At 39.7% G+C, this 18,779-nt stretch overlaps 1 long non-coding RNA gene across 1 annotated transcript; it reads right to left on the reverse strand.

Annotated features, from left to right (window-relative positions):
• Nucleotides 1-11,116: 11,116 nt before the first annotated feature.
• On the reverse strand, nt 11,117-18,470 carry LOC121894297. Its single transcript, XR_006095516.1, has 3 exons — nt 17,748-18,470; nt 13,459-13,555; nt 11,117-11,620 (listed from the first exon to the last, which is right to left on the reverse strand). It is a non-coding gene; the product is annotated as an uncharacterized LOC121894297 (long non-coding RNA).
• Between the last annotated feature and the right edge of the window lie 309 nt (nt 18,471-18,779).

An 18,779-nucleotide genomic window follows, 5' to 3' on the forward strand; every position in this document is an offset into this window, starting at 1 on the left:
TGCAAACATTGATGGGTTTAAATGTGAATTAATGTCTTAAAATCACTATAAAATTGGATCTGTTTTCAATTAAACTCTACGGGCAGCAACAGATAGCGTCCCCCCCCCAAGCAGTGTGTGTGTGTGTGGCTAAAGACACACACTCACTTTATACCAACATCATGCATGTTAATACACACATGAAAAGCAAAGCATACACATGCAGGTAGCAGCTGGCGTCTTCGGGGAGAGCAGGAACCATGTGATCAAAGCTGCATGTTGCCAGTCAGTTTTCTCTTTGATGCAAGCTCCTTCAGGTTACGAGTGGATCCTCTGAGGGTCCTTCAACAAAATCCTCCAGAGAGCGAGAACACGTCAACAGAAAAAAACTGTGGAATACTTGTAGAATATGATGTTTATGATCTTCCACCTTTAGAAAGTGCAGTATGACAGACAGTAAGGAAATGGGAAACAGGATTTACCTGTTAGACACACGCTAACAGGATTCCCACCCCTTACGTTTTGGTACGAGACACCTACTTTCAGGCTCTGCAAAATGATGTCTGCAGATAAAATAAAGTGATAAGGCCACGTTACACGATGAAAAACTGTATTTTAATTCCTTACAATTATGAAAATTCAATTGTAAAGATTTCTTTGTGTTTTTAAAATGTTAAGGTGTAAATAAATGTAATAATTGCAATTGGTAAAAGCTCGATGCACTGAACATCACTACTGTCATTCACACTTACAACTTTCACTCATATTAAACTCACAGTCAGTCCTAGATAGTTGCTGTCCTGGAAAGAACCGCAAGTTTACATGGAAACTTGCAGACGGGTGACAAATTAAAGGAAGAATCTGAATAAATGCCTGCAGAACATGAACATGAACACTGTGAGAGATGGGTCTGATAAAAGCATGCTTACAAACTGTCTCAGGATGTGCAACGTCAAAGTTTGAAGCATGTTATATTGTGTGATGATGGTGAATTGTAGAGCTATGATGTAAATACATGGGGCAGAGAATACATAAGTTTTTGGGTCACTCACACAGTTTCCAAAATGCTGAAAAAATGCTTTTGGCCAAAGCTCTGGCACTTTTTTTCTGTGTTAAAACAAGTCAAGGGGCTATGTGGGTGGGTGGTGTACTGCTGCAGGTTTCCTCCTTTGCTTCAGTCAAAACGGAGAGGAGATGGGAATTAACTAGGAACATGTGAATTTTGGTACACCACCTAAAATCTATCCTGTTTCATTGGGGTTTTTTTATTGCCTTTTTTAGATACAGTAGTTACACAGTGAAGACAGACAGGACACAAGGAGTATGACATTCAATAAAGGTCCCTGGCCAGAACCGAACCAGAGACTTTGCAGTTTGCACCTTGAGCCCTGGTCCAACAGAACTCTTTTGAATACTGAGAAGCTACACAGGTGTTAGTTTTTTCAAAAAGTTTTTCAAAAAATTATCAAAACGTCAACAGAAACTTCTTAAACTTCTCCTGGCTTGATACACGACTGATACTGTCTCTGTAAACCATTTGTCACCAATTTATGTATAAATCATCAACACATGGACAAGTGGATCATGATCAAACTATAGATTTTGGGTAAAAACTGTGTGATAAACTACATGTGATCAGGATGGAGCTGGTTAGTTTTCCTCTGCTGATATCCATTATCTCTCTCTGGTTTTCACCATCTGCATCAAGGCTTCTTTATTTCCCGACACCCGGTTCATTATTTATTTGTATACCAGTCTTAATTTGTGGTGGGTTTTGATGTCATTTGGGTTCTTTTTCTTAATTCTCTTTTGTCTTTGTTATCTATTTTCCCTCATTCTCTTTTGTGGCAAGATGTTTTTGCCCATCAGGATTTTTTTTTCCCCTTTGAGTTTACATTTATTTTTATTTTTCTCTCTATTTCATCATGTGGACGTGCAAATAAACTTAACCAAGCAGTCGCTCCAACTTTCTGTTTCATCTTGATTATTGTGTCTCTGCCCTTAGCTTACTTTATATGCATCGTACCAGGCAAGGCAGCACTTATACTACAGCATACTTGTAGCGATATAACTACCTCTAGGATTTATGTTTTTCACTGGTTATAATAAGGGCACCACCTCCATTAGGAGTAGAATAAATGTAATTAAATTAATCAGTCTCATAACCAGAAATTGTGATTCTGTGTGATACAGGGACGTCTGTCTGCTCTGCAGACCACACACAGACAACTTCTTGCTGATAAATGAGGACATTTATTTATAGCTAAACGTCTGTCAATAACTGAACAAGTGAGGTGTTAATAAGGAGTACATAATTAAGAAAATAATCAAACAAATGAATAAAAGATCTTTAACACTAGAACCACCACTGGGTAAAATATACCTGTGGCAGTTTTTCAATTACATGTTACAATGTTTTAATAAAATATTCATGTTCTCCACTCTTTGACTTTTCCTAAAATAATGTTGTGTAGCCCCCCTATTTTTAAAAATAAAGATTAGAAACATGGACATTTATACCTGTAACCGCCACCGGGTAAAATTTACCTGTATATGAAATGCATTCATTTCTGTGCAGTTGATGTTTAAACGTTCTAAGTTGCTAGGCAACGGCATTCGTTGGAGTGTGTGATCTGACGACTATGTCGAGTCATAATGAAATTATAAAGAGAGCAGAGGAGAATGACCTACAAAAAAACCCAAATAAATTGATCACTGAGTTGGCGATAGTGACTGAAGGTGGTGACTTAAGTTAGAATCATCAAAGGACGGCGAGACGCTAGGAAAATAATCAATTTCTCTAAGGGAATTAACTTCTATTCCACATAAACTCTTATCACAGAAAAGCTGTGGACTTTGTCTACTTGTTGAAGCGTCATGTAGGGATGAGTCTGTGTCTGCAGGCCTGTCTGCCTGCAGGGCTCTGCCACAAACCCTCCGGGGCCGGCTACGCTCCCAGGTGACTCCGTGGATGCAGTTAGTCGCCAAGCAACAGGGGCCTGACAGCCAGTCTGGCAGTTTCATCCCAGGCCAATGCGTCGCTGTCCTGGTTCTCCCGAGGCAGTGGGATGTGGGCCGGCAGTACGGTCTGTGATGTCTGGTGATTCATGGCTGAAGTCAAATACATCTTTCTGCTACACTAACTTTCTGAACTAATTCCATTGGCCAGACGACAAACCTTCAAAAACACTAAAAACACGAGATGTATGATGGTACAAAAATTATAAAAAGACAAAAAGAAACGGTTTCCTCAGTTTAAAACTGAGGTACACTGAGGCTTGTTTTAGAAAAACGTCCAAATGCGCACATACTTTACACAAAGAAACAAAAGAAGAATAGAGAAGACTTCTGAGAAAAAGACAAACTTAGATAACTGAAGCAATGCTCCTTGGTGAGCGGAGTTGAGGTCCAGCCTGACAGAAAAAGTCGGTCTGGCTCTTTTATCAGTTCATAAAACAGGTGGCGTTTTGGGCGTGAAGAGAGCGTTTTGTACCAGAACCTCTAATGCAAATTAATCCTTTTGTTTCTTAGGGAAAAGTTTGGAACTAAAATGGCGGCTCATGCTCCCCGACTCAAGGGACTTACTCAATTGAGTTTTACCTGCAGAAACACACATACTTCAATGCTTCACTATGGTCAAATCAACTGTGATAAAATTATATGTAACCGTTGTATAAAATATTCAGAAAACAAATGGTTTAACAGTAGCTCTAATTACAGCATAAATTCATGACTAATCAACTGTTAAGATGTTTTCCAATACTGTTGATAGATGCACAGAGTTAGACAACACTGAGTCGATTACACAAGAAAACACACATACTAACATGCGATATTACTTGTCCTCAGTCGTACATCTTAGGGTCCGTGCGTTTTACAGTTCTTGTCCTCTTTGATTTGAGTGAAAATGGCAGGGGTCCAGCTGTGTGCTGCATTTGTGTGTGTGTACAAGACAGAAAGAGAGAGAGAGAGAGGGGGAGGAAGAGAAGAGGGGTGTGTGTATTCAGTCTCTTGATGTATACTCCAGTTAAAATAACCCATGAAGTCATTTTAGTATCTTGGCATCCTGTTGTTAATTCTTTATCTTGTCAGACCATCTGTCTCAGGAGTTTGAGAGCACCAGCGTCACCCTGTCACCCCCACTGTGAGACTGTGAGAGATGAGAGGACCAGTTCACTGGGACCAGTAATTAAAGAAAAGGTTTTGTCCAGTGGAATTGAGAAACAAAACAAACTGTTCTTCCTATACACTGTTTGTATTCACTGAGTTTATTTGTGGAGCGTGATGGAGTTTACAATTTTTCTGCAAGTCTCCAGAGTATGTGAAGCAGTGTGTTTGCTAACTGCTGTGTGAACTGTGGATGTAAAGGTGTCGAGTAGGTCATCAAGAACTTTCACTAAAGCTAACAGATTGTGATTTAGTTTATAATGACATGATAATTATTATACTGGTCGCCTGGTTCCAAGGAGACAATTTGACCCATATGTAGCTTTTTATTGTTGTCTCCAAGACTCCAAGGAAAAACTTCTCCTGGGCTCCTGAGCTCTCTTGTGGCTCACAGAGGCTTTGCTCTTGGTATACACAGTAACAATATTTTACTGTATTCAACTGGTGAGTGGCAGTGTGGAAGCCCATGACACCTTCACTGTATCGCTGATGTTGGCGCTAGATGAAAGGTTCACCAAAGTGATAATCATTCAGGGGAACATGAACGTCCAAACGTACCAAATGTCATGGTAATCCAAATCAATAGTTGTTGAGAAGTTTCACTTAAAGCCACAAAAAAATGTGAACATTCATGGGATCATTTAAGCTATTAGGATACATCCTCTAGGAACCAAGAATGTCTGTACCAAATTTTGTGCCAAACCATCCAGTAGATGTTGAGATATTTCACAGGATAAGTGAAAACTTTGACCTGCTGATAGCACGAGAGGATCAGAAAAGTCAGCAGGATTCATCATAGAAATATTGACGACTCCTACAAAATGAAAATAATGTACAATATCTCTTGTCTGGAAACACAAAACAAAAACACACACGTCTCCATACACACATCTGTGTAAAGCAATGTCACACTGCATCACCAAACCAACCACCAACTCCATTACAGGTCAAACATTTTTCTAGTCTTTTTACAAAATATTATATCCGACAGCTAAGTCGGCCTCCTATGAGTACATGACACTTATAGCATAGCACACAGCCAATCCATTGATAATTCATTGTAAATGTCAAAACCACCCAACCTCATACTGTAACTGCATTACATCAGGATGAATGGAGAGTCTGGGGAGAGGAGGATAGAGGGTAATCTTTCTTCCTCTACTTTTACCTCCCTCCCTCCTTCTCTCCGTCTCTCTCCATCAGCCCAGCACAGGGACCGATGGATGTGAGAGTGAGTCCGGAGAGAGGAGGTGTTTTAATGAATGAGACATCTGCTCCAGGGAGAGTGGAAATGGACTGACTGAACCTGCAGGAACAGTTGATAGAGAGCGAGGCGAGAAGAGAGGTGACACGGACTCTAGGGGGAAGATGAAGCAGAGGTGAAGAGTTTGTTTCCAGGCTGAGATACCAAGCTTGATGAAAAAAGTGGTATCTTAAATTGCATAAATTATGTTTTTAACAGAGTGTGTTTGGGGGATTATGAGGTTTGGGGGAATATTATTTTTGTCTGCCAGCTGGAAGAAGGTCAATTTTACTACTAAACTGTTAAATGATGAGCTGGAGAGGTGTGGGAGGAGAGGGTTTCCAAAGCTGTTCGGCCATCTGACAAGTAATTCTGATGTAGTATACTGATGCCCTAAGCTCGATTTACGTTGGATCTTATGATCTTATGTGTTGTCCAACCACGTCGGAAATCAAATGGGTTTATATTTGTTCCCATTTAAGAGAGAGAAGTTTAAACTCTGACTGCTTTCTCACTTGCACACAGCTGGGCAGTCACTGCGTCAAGTAGCGATTATCAGCTTGTCCTTGTCAGAAAGTTAGGACCCCTAGTCCGCAATCGGAAAGGTGTTGGGGGATCCTGAAGCTATTCGAATGTCCGACAGGAACATCTGAAGGAGTATACCAGCCCCTTTAATGTTTACCATGGTCACAGTCTTAGTTTTCGCAGGTCTTGGTCATAAACTAAGATATTGGAATATAAAAATTTGACCACATGATGGTGCTAGATGAAAAGTCAGAAGATCACCAATATTCATCCTGAAAATATGAATGTGTGTTGATCGAAGTGGCCGACCGATCAACTGACTGTCCATAGAGCCATGCTGCTAGCATGACTAAAATCCCAGTGAAGTCAGTGAAGGGATCAACCATAATAGGAAGGATAAAAGACAGGAGGCTTTAAAAAGACAGGAATGACAGAGTGACATGTAAGATGGACTGATAAACAGGGAGAACAGAATGGATGATTAAAACCGAGGGAGTGAGACGGCAGATGGATGATGGACATGGAATAAAAGAACAGATAATAGAATAAAAGCCACAGATGGACGACAGGTGGACAAAGTGCAGACTGCTGAAACTAAAAAAAAAAAAAAAAGGTCAGCTGATGTAAAAGCAATATACTGATAAATCAAACTGAAATAAATGGACTGCGAGATGGACAGAAAGCAAACAGAATAAAAGAAGAAATGAAAGATGATGGACAGCAGTTAATGCAGTAGTCAAGTGATGGTGTGTGTGGTTTTCTTGGGATGTTACAGTACATCATCCTGCCTCTCAGTAGACACTTCATTTTACAATGTTTTTGTTTACATTGTAAAATAATATGATGTCTTTGCTCTAAAAATGGCAAATAAGACCAAAAAAAAGGGATGATTTCCACCTTATTGGACTGCAAACCAGACTTAATATAAAAATATCACATTATTATTAGCAATTTATATAAAAATGATGTTTAAAAAAAGTTTCCAGAGAGAAGAAACTTTTACACAAATTTGCATCAGGTATGGGACAGAAAAAGAAGAAGAGACAGAAAAAATATGAAACAGAAACAGTGTTACATCAGTTTCACAGAATTCATCAAAAGAAATGTGGCAGATAATTACTTAGTATTAACAACCATGCTGAGCAGGTGTAAAATAACTGTCCTTGAGTTAATCTGACACGAATCCTTGTCCATATGAATACTTTGTCAAAATAAGGCAAAGCAGACTCTGACAAATGCTGATGATAGATGACGACGATGATGATGAAAATTAGAAACGAAGACGAGGCTTTTAAATGACTAAGTGGCTGAGAGGAGGAGGAGGAGGCCAGAAGAGAGGATGCTTTTAACCTCATGAATGACTGAAGGAACCAACAAGAGAGAAGGTTGAACTGAGTACAAAATATTGGCATGTGACAACGTTTACATGCACAAATATTGCTCTTATTCCAAAAAAGACAGTGTTCATAATAAGCTTTTTACATTGCCAATGAAAATGAATATTACACTAATATTCCCGTCTACATGCAGAGGGTTTTCAGAGTTTCCCTCTGCTCCAGTGGGAACGGGAATCACAAGATCTCCACAGGCAGTGAAGTAAACCAGCGAGATGAAAAACATTAGTGAGCTGCTGCCTGATATTTATAAGTGATATTGATATGACTGATATAACAAATTTATGGTTACAGGCACATCCAGTACCGAGGTTGTCCCGTGATGTTTACTACACTGCTGAGTGTTTTTGGTGCATCACACTGAGTTGTCACCGTCAGTTCATGGCTGCATATCCGGATAATAACCGTTCCCCTCTGTCCCCGTCGTGGAGAAGGCGCGCTCTGTTTTTCTATCCCGCCCTGAACAGCTCTCCACTCTCCTCTCATTCCTCTCTTCTGTCTGCCTTCCTGCTCCAGCATATGTCATTTTGCCTGCGCAGGTGTGCGTTACACAACCAGCCCGTCGTGCATCTCTATCCCAGCCTTGCAAACTGTTGGCTAGTTGGTTTGTTTACAACACGCAGAGCTGACTGTAAACAGGCAAGAGGCCGTGTGTCGCAAACTACGGTAAAAACCCCCCGCATAATCTGAATGTCCTGTATACATGTCCAAAGAATGCTACTAAAACCTGAATAATACCAGCATATCCCACATGTCTTCATCGGAAAATGCTACATTCGGAATAAGGCGTAATTCGGAATATGCTGTTTACATGGCCCCTGTCAAATTCGGGATAATAGTGGAATTTTAGTGTGCATGTAAACATAGTCAAGGACAGAAATAGCGAGAGAGTGGAAGAAGAACGAAGAGAGAGATGGAGCGAATGAGGGCTCAAGCTTTTACCCCATAAATGATAAAAATTTAATTCTGAAAAGAGGGGGAGGTACAGTAGCTTTTCATCCCACAAGTGACCATTAAAAGAGAAAGGAGAGACATAACGAAGGAAGCTTTTAACCCCGTAAATCGCAGCTCAGGAAAATCAAGACAGGAGGAAGCTGGAAAAATATTTGTAATATCCACAGAATAAACAACGACTTTGTTTACTTCCGAGAAATGGCACGGGGTCCCCAGTTCAAACCAAACAGAAGAGATAAGATGCTGCGAGTATTGGCATTAAAAAGTATTAAAAACATTCACAAATGCTGACAAATACCGTAAACTCGTTTCAGTCAACAAAAATGGATTTCTGAAATAGGAGATTAACTGAATGAAGAAGAATGGAAGCAACTGTGCAGAGAAATTCATAAAACAGCAAATTCTAAATATTGGAGGGAATTTGTGTGGAAATTATATACAAGATTCTTTATTACTCTAAATTTATTACTCTAAAATTAACACATCAATGAAATCAGACTACTGGAGAAAACGCGGTGAGAAATGGGCACTCGTATATTTTCTTTTTCTGTCCCATTTTAAAATCATTTGGCATTCAGTCATAGTAGGTATCATGGGTATTCTCAATATGAAGAAGAAAAAATAACCCGATATATATATTTCTTGGAAAATCACCACCAGAGCTGATGCAGGAAATAGACTAATACCAATATATAATACTCAGAATCACAGCCATGAAGCAAATATCCAGGAACTGGCTGAAACCATCAAGTCCATCAGTTCAAAGATGGAAAAGTATCAAAACAGGAAATCTCAGAAATGGAGAGAATAACATACAAAGTTAGAAATAAAGACAGAGTATAAAAGATGTTGGTTTAAGTGAGATATGAGGCCACCAATTAACTTATGAAATAATGAAATGACTTAAACTCAGTCTAACAAAAGAATTTACAAAAGCACAGAGGCAGATCTTGGGAAAACAAATAAACATATAGACATACTCAGTGTAAACATCAGGAGGAGTGGACACACACACACACTGTATGCATGTATAAAATGTATGTATGCATATATATATATATGTGTGTGTATGTATATGGATGAAATGATGATTATTATTGTTTCTTTTTCTCATATTTATATCACCGGTTCTATAAAATACAAAAAAATAATTGCAAGAACGTGAAAATATACTGGACATTTTGTGGCTGCACTGAATCATGAATTATTTGCAATAAATGTATGAAAAAAAGAAAAAAGGAGGAAAGAACCTGGTTTCAGACTCCGTTCGGCCAAAGTAAATCTTCAAGCTGACATTTTTGACCCTGACACACAAACAAGAGCAGAAAGGGAATAATAAGAAAGAGAAAGTGCAAACCTCACTCAGAAGAAAATTAGGGGGTCAGGATGGTTTTTTTTTTTTTACTTCTGTAGCTTATTCTGAGGAAATTTCACCTCATACATCTACACTGAGGTCAGCGTGGTTACGGCTACAATCCAGAGTTAATTTTGTCATTTTTAGGAAGCTCTTTTTGAAGAGATTCACTTTCCAAACTGAGGCAGTGAACAGCTGAAGAAGGTGACATTGACTGCAGGGTGTCAGTCGTAGTGGAGATGCAGGACACTTTCCATATATCACTGCCAAACTCAGGCAGTGATCCTTTTGCTTTTAGCTTCATGACGAAGAGCCAGAATTCAGCAGAAAAATCATACCAACTATTTATTTACAAGTTTCATCTTGACAAATAAACATTACCTTGATGCAACCACCTGTCAGATTTTATCAGTATCAGACAAGTGGTGAAATAAAAGGTCCTTCCAGGTCTTTTCAAATGTTTTACATCAGAATATGGAGCTAAATGTGACCTTTAATTACAGCATGGCAGCATTTCTGTCACTCTGTAGTGTTTTACCATAGTGCATTCCATACTAAAATCACTTTTAGTGGTACAGGGACATGTCATCCATAAAACATATGAATGCTATTATGGTGTGGTCTCCTGAATTATTTACCTGCGCTTTCATCAACACTCATATGATCTAAGCACTGTTAAAGTAGATTTCATCAATAATATATTTTATGAATGCAACGTACACATCTGCCATGGATGCAAAAAAAGAGGATTTTATATTTAATATTAAAAACAGCTGTGAATTTACTGTGAATCCAAAGCCTGATATATCTTATTCCTCTTTTCCGTTGTTGTCCGAAAATGATTAAAAATACATCAATAAGCCACAGCAGGTGACGTACTGGGAATGACCAATGTAGTTTACTTTGAGTCAGTCCCACACACACCATCCTGCTGCCAGAAATATTCTAGAAATACTATAAGTTGTAATCCACGTCAATAACAATATGAGAGCCTCAGTGCTACTTAAGTTCAGTCTGTTCAACCCACAAGACTCCGTCCTCTGTTCGACTATCAGGAATTAACATACAAAAAATATTCTGCAAACAAAGACACCTCAAGATTTCTGTGCCAACTGAGTGAAGAGACATGAAATCAGGAAAATGAGACGTATCTTTTGTAAACCAGCAAAGGAGTAGGGAAACAATCTGCTTCCCCTCATAAATTACCTCCGTGATGACTAATTAAGAGCCAGATGGGTGACCCAGCTGACCCAGTGGAGCTGTGGCTGACAGTGAAACTGAAAGTCTTCGGTTTTACTGGTCTGCTGCCAACGTGTGTTGATAAATTCTAAGCGGTTAAGGTTTCCCAGATAATTAAATGTTTTTTAAAGTACATACATTTCCAAACTGGACTAAAGTCAGAGAGAATCAATATGGAAGTTTTAATTAATGTAGAAACATGTAAATAAAGTATAAAATTTATGTAGGGCAAACTGCCAAACTGTAAATACACTGAGTCAACTGTGAGTCTGCGGCTCTAATGAGCTGAATGGGAAAAAAAAAGGAGCTGGAGCCAAAAAAAATTCACTCCAACACACACAAACACACACAGTGTCACATATGGATTATACTCACACTTGCATAATAAACAAGAAACACCACAGATATAAAATGACACACTTTGGCTGAGTCTCTGTACTGAGAGAGAGCAGTTTACAGACATTTATTTTATTCTGCTGCATGATATTTACAGATGTAAACACATTAGAAATAGACTAAAATCTTAATGAGGACAACAGGCAGTGAGCGTACTAGTGGCACAAAACAACAACCTTGAACAAAGACAAACTCTGACTTGACGAGTCCACCAGAGCCGCTCAGGATATCACACCGAAATAGGAAATGCATCCTTGAATTCGTCAGTCATACAGGCTTCAACTGAAGAGAATGAAAAGAGGGAGAAATATTTGAAGAGATGGTGTTGGTGTGACCGTACCTTTAGTCTTGTCAGTGAGCCTGGAACACCTGAATGAAATACGTTTAATTATGTACTGGCCTAATTGAATAAAATACATCCTTGATTATACAATGATCACCACCATGACTTTTTTAAGATAAGAAACAGTTAATCATACTAGCTTTGTTAGGGAAGGTTTCTCTGAGATGCTGCTAGTCCAAGGATGGGTTACAGTTAGGGTGTTGATGGTCAATGAATGATGGTCGACATCCTTTAGATCTGTTCCATTTATTAAATGCTTGTATATTGCTTATAAGTGCTTAATAGGGGGGCGTTAAACATTACCACAATAGTTCCATTAAAGCATAACATGTTTTAAGTGCAGCTAATTCTTCATCCTGTTAATCAGTCACATGATGTACTCACACACTCTCCTACCTGGCCCTTGGAAGCACTGGAAATTATTTTCTAAATCAGTTAGCATTTATATATTTTATCATACTCATAGTCTTTTTTTTGCTGTGACACTGGTAATGCTTGGCTGCCTGAGAGATCAATCAGTTTCTGGTCAGTTTCTGCAGTACAGGTGTTGGGGGACAGTTTCAACTTATTTCCCCTTGTCAGGAATTTATTTCCTCTGTAGCTATTTATCTCTCCAAAGTTTAACTGGTCTAACTTAACAATTTTAGGGCTGTGTGACTAAAAGACACACTTTATACACACTTGAAGAAACTCACAAGGCTAGCAACATCAAAGGTATGAAAAACCCATAATGCAACACTGTCTTATTGTAACACATTCAATGAGAACATCTGTTGGGAATATGTAAATGTGTCTTCCTCGGATAGAATACAACCTCCTCTTTTTAAATGCAATTTCTATAAAAATAAGTTTTGGGCCGAATGGATATTTTCACATGTTTGATGGAGGAAAAATGTCTGTTCAGCTCACCGCTGTCAACATGACACGTCAAGAGACACCCACAGCAACAGTATTGGCTGTTGATATGGTAACAATAGCCTCATGGATGCACATAAACATGCTGCACAAAAGTTAAGTCTGACACACATGCAGGTAAACACACCCACACAATTTAGCCAAGAGATGTGCATGTATCACCAGACGTTCACACCCACATTCATCTATTTTTCACACACACACGCACACACACACACACACACACTTCCTCTCGACAGGAGGAAGGGTGAGTCTGCAGCGATTAGCAGAACAGAGGTTTTTACTCAGCGGGGGAAGCGAAACTCGTTTAGCAATCATATTACTCTGCATAATGTTCCATTAATGACATGTTAATCATATGCAAATCAGATGCTAATTGCGCAGGATTCAATTCCGACCAACAGATGGTTCTTGTACTGCTGTAATGGAGCCTCTGAGAACTGTGTATGTGTATGTGTGTGTGTGTGTGTGTGTGTGTGTGTGTGTGTGTGTGTGTGTGGGCAGGTATATCTGTTGCATGTGTGTGTCAGTCTACAAACAGAGAGAGAGACAGGGAAGAAAGAAAGAAATGAAGAAATAAAGAAAGGGAGAAATAATGTAACCTTGAATTAAATTAAACATTAAATCTCTTTAATGAATAGTCTCCCTTGAACTTTTATTTCCTCCAACCTTTTATGAAAGAAGCGATATTTTGAATATACAGGACCAGTCAGAAGTTTGAACACACTTGTGTATCTTGTTTCACTCTTTGTTCATTGAGTCTGTGAACCACTTTGAATGGCCACTGTGCACGACTTCCGCTAAACAAAACAATCTGCTTTGACTTGACTTTCTTCCCAAAGCCCGTAATGTCATGAGGACACATTATGACTTTCTGTTCCTGCCATCTGTCTCGGTCTGTCCCTCTTCCCCTTGATTTGGAACTTTCTTCCCCCCCGTTTCCACCTACCTGCACACCTGCTCCTCATTACTCCACCAGCCCACAGTGTGGCTGAATCGATGTCCTTCCTCCGGACTTGCGGACTGAGCCCGTCATCTTGTGAAGTCTGCGAGGGGATAAAATATGCTATGAGACAGGATCGTTCAGGGGTGGAGCTAGACTCTCAGCACAGAGGGGGCAGAGCATTCACAACTGTAAAATAGCTGATATATCCTATACATAAACAGAAATTGTCACTCATTGAGCCAAGCAAGCCTATGTTTAAGAAAACATTCAGTGAAGCCATTTTGTCCGACAAGCTTGATCTGAAGAGCAAAAAAAAAGAAAACTGGTTGCCGCTTGTGTTGAAATGTTTCAGCACTGAGGACGGCACACAGTGCTCTACATGCATCAACTGATTAACAGTTCAGCACCGTTGCCAATAGACAGCGACAGATCAGGTGCACTGTCTCAGTGCCATGTCTTTCTTACATGGAAATAACACAAAAAATACACAGTGATCTACTACACTACAAGGCCTATTCAAACATAAAATAGACAGTCTACAACACCACAGGCAGTGATACAGACAGGTGCCAAGATGCGGTAAACATGGAATTAAACAACATTAAGATATTTAATATATCTAACATTCTGTCTCATATCTTCATAACCAAAATTGAATTTAATAAAGACTAACTATGGATGTGCTCAGCCTGCTGTAGTTTAGTGTATTTGTGTTTTCCACCAGCCTCCCTGGAACAAAATAATCCAAACAGGTTAACAAACCTTATACATATCATGGTCCCTTTTTAAAACTTCATCCTCCTCTCCTTCATGGTGGCAAACCTGCCAACCACTTTGTCTTTGTCAATGTTTATGTCCTGCTCAACACACAGCAAGGTGAGGTTGTCCTCATTCAGTCTGGCCTCATTCATAAACGAATGCAAATAGCTCTTAATGAGCCTCAGATGGCTGAAACTTAGTCTTGTGAGTTTCATTCACCACAAATATAAATAGACATAAATATCTGATGATAAATACCTGAAAACACATTTTTCCGTTACATGATCTGCAAACATTGATAATATCATATTCACATTAAATCTTCAACTGAGGACTATCACATTTTTAATGGACAAAACCCAACCTTTGCCCGACTAGTTCTACATTAACATCATTTCTCAGAATCAAAGGATAAATAATTGAAACTGATGGCCTTAACATTAACTTATCATGTTGTTGAGTTATCAAGGACGCTTGTTAAAGTGAAATGTTAAAGATATCATTAAAAGAAAACCTTAGCATGGTGACAGTGAGGAAAATACTTCCAGGTGGGTCCTCTGGTCATTCATCCCTGTTTTTATTAAAAGATCATCAAACAGTTACATAAAATAACAGCTCAGATAACTACACAACGCAAAGACAATGATTCAAACAACATGCAACTACGTGGTTTCAGAGATAGCAGCATCCATAGCAACCACCATAGCAACAATAGAAAGCCTGAATGAATCTTCATAATAACTGTCAAACTAAACATCATATCGATGGCCAAAGCGCAAAACCTCCTATCTGCAGAATTTTCTGATTGGTGGATTTCACTTTGGACGATGAGAACAAGGAAGGCTGATCGTATTTGGTCTGTTTGCAAGATAATCCGGCCCTTCGTTGTGACAGAAAAGTCACCTGACGAAAACCTCCAATCGGGTTCGCTGGGAACATGTTGAGGCACAATACCTGCTATCTGCATCAGCACCAGACCGAGCTGAAACTTGGGACTTCTGTGGTATGTAGACCCGTCTAAATGTCTGTCAGATTGTAGGTATCAATTGTTTTCAAAATAAAACGTGTCCTCCACCCTTACTAGTGAAGTATTTGGTAGTATCTCTGTCAAGTTAATGATACGAATAATCTGAATCGCGCAGAGTAGCATATTAGGGCCCAGTGGTGAAACTTTTATCACACCAAGAGGGTGAGTTGATCGATAATGTTAGGGATAATACTTGAAACAGCACTGTAGAATGTCTTGATCTCAAAATGAGTGTAATTTAGCGCCGTAAATGAGCGTTATTTAATAAAAATCGTGTTTGTTAGCCTAACTATTTCTCGGTAAAAACCTCCTATCTGCATGTATGTAGATAGGAGGTTTTGGCGTTGAACATTTTGAACTTGTGGTTAGAGGTTGTCATTGATGCTTTGATGTGAACGTCATTATCGTGATCTCTTATTAATTGCAGGTCAACACCACACATGTCAACACCATGGCAGGCAACAACCCTGACAACAGGTCAGGCAAAAAGAGGCGTCTGTCCAGGGGAATGATCATTATGGACTTGGCTCTCAAGAAAGGCAAGTAGTGGTATTGATGCATTGTTGGGACCAGTTCCAGTGTTATAACATTATAATGGGAGTAAATGGGGATATTTGAAACAGCTGAGAATAGCCTAAAGGTTGTAAATACAAGGTTTGACACTGATGTTATATGCAAGGACATTATTTAGAGAATAAAAGATGAAAAACTGTGCTGGCTCCCCATGAGAGTAATGCTTCCAGCCCCATACCATCACTAGTAATAGTAAAATGAATTATTACAGCATAATCAGAATTCTGTGTCATGATGAACACATCAGAGATAATAACACAGTTTTAAAGATGATTTAACACATCATGATACTGATAATATTGCATTTCATTTATAGGAAAAAAATGTGATCCCCCGAGAATCAGTGTGCAGCCTGATGGAGCCTGGTGGAACCGCTCTAAACCTGCTACAACCACCACTTCAGTCAGCCACCCAGTGACTGCGGGGGACCCTGTTACAGCCACCACTTCAGTCAGCCACCCAGTGACTGCGGGGGACCCTGTTACAGCCCTCACTTCAGCCAGCTGCCCAGTGACTGTGGGGGACTATGGTAGACCTACAACTACCTTGAAGGCAGGACCCTATGTAAAGGATCTGGCGATTGCAACACCCCGAACATTCCTCAGACCAGCCAGTAATCACAGAGAAACTTTGTTGTGAGGAACTTGTGACATTCACATCCATCGTTGAGTCTGATTTAGAAACATCTCTAGTATCTGATGCCGAGTCCCCTCTAGATGACTCCGACCTCGATGAAACTTACAACCCTACAAAAGACAAGCAGGAGGAGACTACAAGCTCTAGTAACAGCGGAGCAAGAGGAAGAACTGGCAGAGGATCAAGTACCTGAAGATAATGTGGAGGAAGAAGCACACAATAGACCTAAAAAGAGGACAGGTGTCAACTACAGAAAACAAAATGTGGAAAACAGACGGCTGGGAAAAGAGTACAAAGGGAAAAAGAAAGTGGTCCATAGGAGACAGATGTCATCATGGCTGCAACGAGGGTCAAATCAGAAACAAGAGAGGACAGCAATGTGAGAATATTTCTGAAGAGCAAAGGCAGCAGATCTGCGCAGATTTCTGGAAAATGACCTGGGAGTAAAGGACGGTTTACATGTCGTCACAGGTTGAAGCATGCCCTACAAAACGACAAACAACAAGTGGTCAATCTCAGAAGAACCGAACATATAAGTACAGACTGCAGGTCGATAACAAGCAGGTAGCAGTTTGCCAGACAATGTTTCTGTCTACACTCAACATAGGAGCATTGAGTGTCCATGAATGGGCCAAATCGGACACGGGAATGCACCAGGCGCAACAGCAAATGCCATCAAGGAGCCGCAGTCAGCAGGATGGTTCTGCACGAGAACAGCCTGCCAAAAGCTGAAAGTCACTACTGTCAGAGGGACTCTAAAAAATGTATCTGGAGCCAGTGTTCAGTACATTTCCCTCACTGTACAGAGAATACCAGACGTACTGTGGAGAACATGATCATGAAGCAGCCAGTGATTGCACCCTCAGATCGGTCTTCAAACAAATGAACCTGAGCTTATTTAAGCCAAAGAAAGACCAGTGCAACGTGTGTGTTCAATATGAGGAGGGCAATAAGGACAAGGAAGCATATGAGAGGCATATCAAACTGAAGGATATGGCACACAGGCAAAAGACACTGGACAAGGAAAGCTATGCAGAAGATGAATCGACTGTGGTATTAACAGTGGATCTTGAATCAGTACTGTTGGCTCCAGTACTCAAGGCCAGTGCATTGTATTACAGAACTAAGCCACCCTGTCACAATTACACAATCTTAATTTAAACATACAGGAAGTATTATTTGCAGTGGTAGATCATTATTTTTGCACTACTTATTTTGTACCAAATATTTTTTTTTGGAAACAAATGTTTATTTATTTTTGTTATATTTTCTAAAAGCACAATGTTTACTGTCTCACCTTGTAAAGTCGAGCCAGCAGTACCAGAGACAGAAGCTGCCAGTGTGAGCCAATTAATGCCACCACGTCTCAACCACAATCCTGAGCTCCTGTGTCCGATGCTTTCCTTCTCTCTGCACAACATCCCAGTGCAGAACAAAACAAAAATACAATGCAGAGTCCCTGGGTGTCTAGAGAGGCTACAGCACGAGTGGGTTACACAATCACTGAACATTATGGGGAAACTCGGCCACATTCATTTCCAGTGGACAAGGAAGCGAATACACTGAATTTCCCACTTAAGGAATTGTGACCCTAGTATGCTACAATATAGTAACTATTACATTTACTAAATTAGCCCATCGTTGTACCTGAAAACAAACTTAATTTAGAGCATCGTTTTGTAGAACCTCTTCCAACTTGCACCAAGTGCAAAAGCTCCTATCTGCAAGATGATCCAGGAAAAGTGGGGAAAAACTTCCTATCTGCACTTTGTGAGGCACTAATACCTAGTCGGTATTGTTAGCACATAATATAGTTATATAGTCCAAAAACAGTGAATTATGTATTGAGCATCCTTAACAAATAGCATTCTGCAAGTAAACAAGTTTTTTTTAGTTTCCTCAAAAAAGTGCATTTTTCAGTTAGGAGGTTTTTGTCGTTGGGCATCATACAAAGATTAAAAAAAAAAAAGCAAACTTCTCGCTAGAAATGTTATCAAAACACATGCCAAACTACCTTAAAATATTGCATTTTCCACTGAGAATAATGGGAATGGCAGCCATGCCTTTGTTTGTTTTGTTTTCGCCGAAAGAAACTATACAGTCACATGACATAGACTGCCGTTATACTGGGTTGCAATGGAAGTCTATGGCCTCTTTCACACATACTTCCCGGTAAATTACTGGAATAACCCTTCAGGCACGGCTAGTGATTTTCACAAATGTCATGGTAATTCTGTAATAGATGGGGCAAGGGACAGTCCAGCAGATGGCAGTAATGCACTTGCAACACTTATGGATGCCAACTGCCATAAAACTCAACAGAAGAAGA

The sequence above is a fragment of the Thunnus maccoyii genome, chromosome 3 (genome assembly GCF_910596095.1).
Source record: "Thunnus maccoyii chromosome 3, fThuMac1.1, whole genome shotgun sequence".
NCBI lineage: Eukaryota > Metazoa > Chordata > Actinopteri > Scombriformes > Scombridae > Thunnus > Thunnus maccoyii.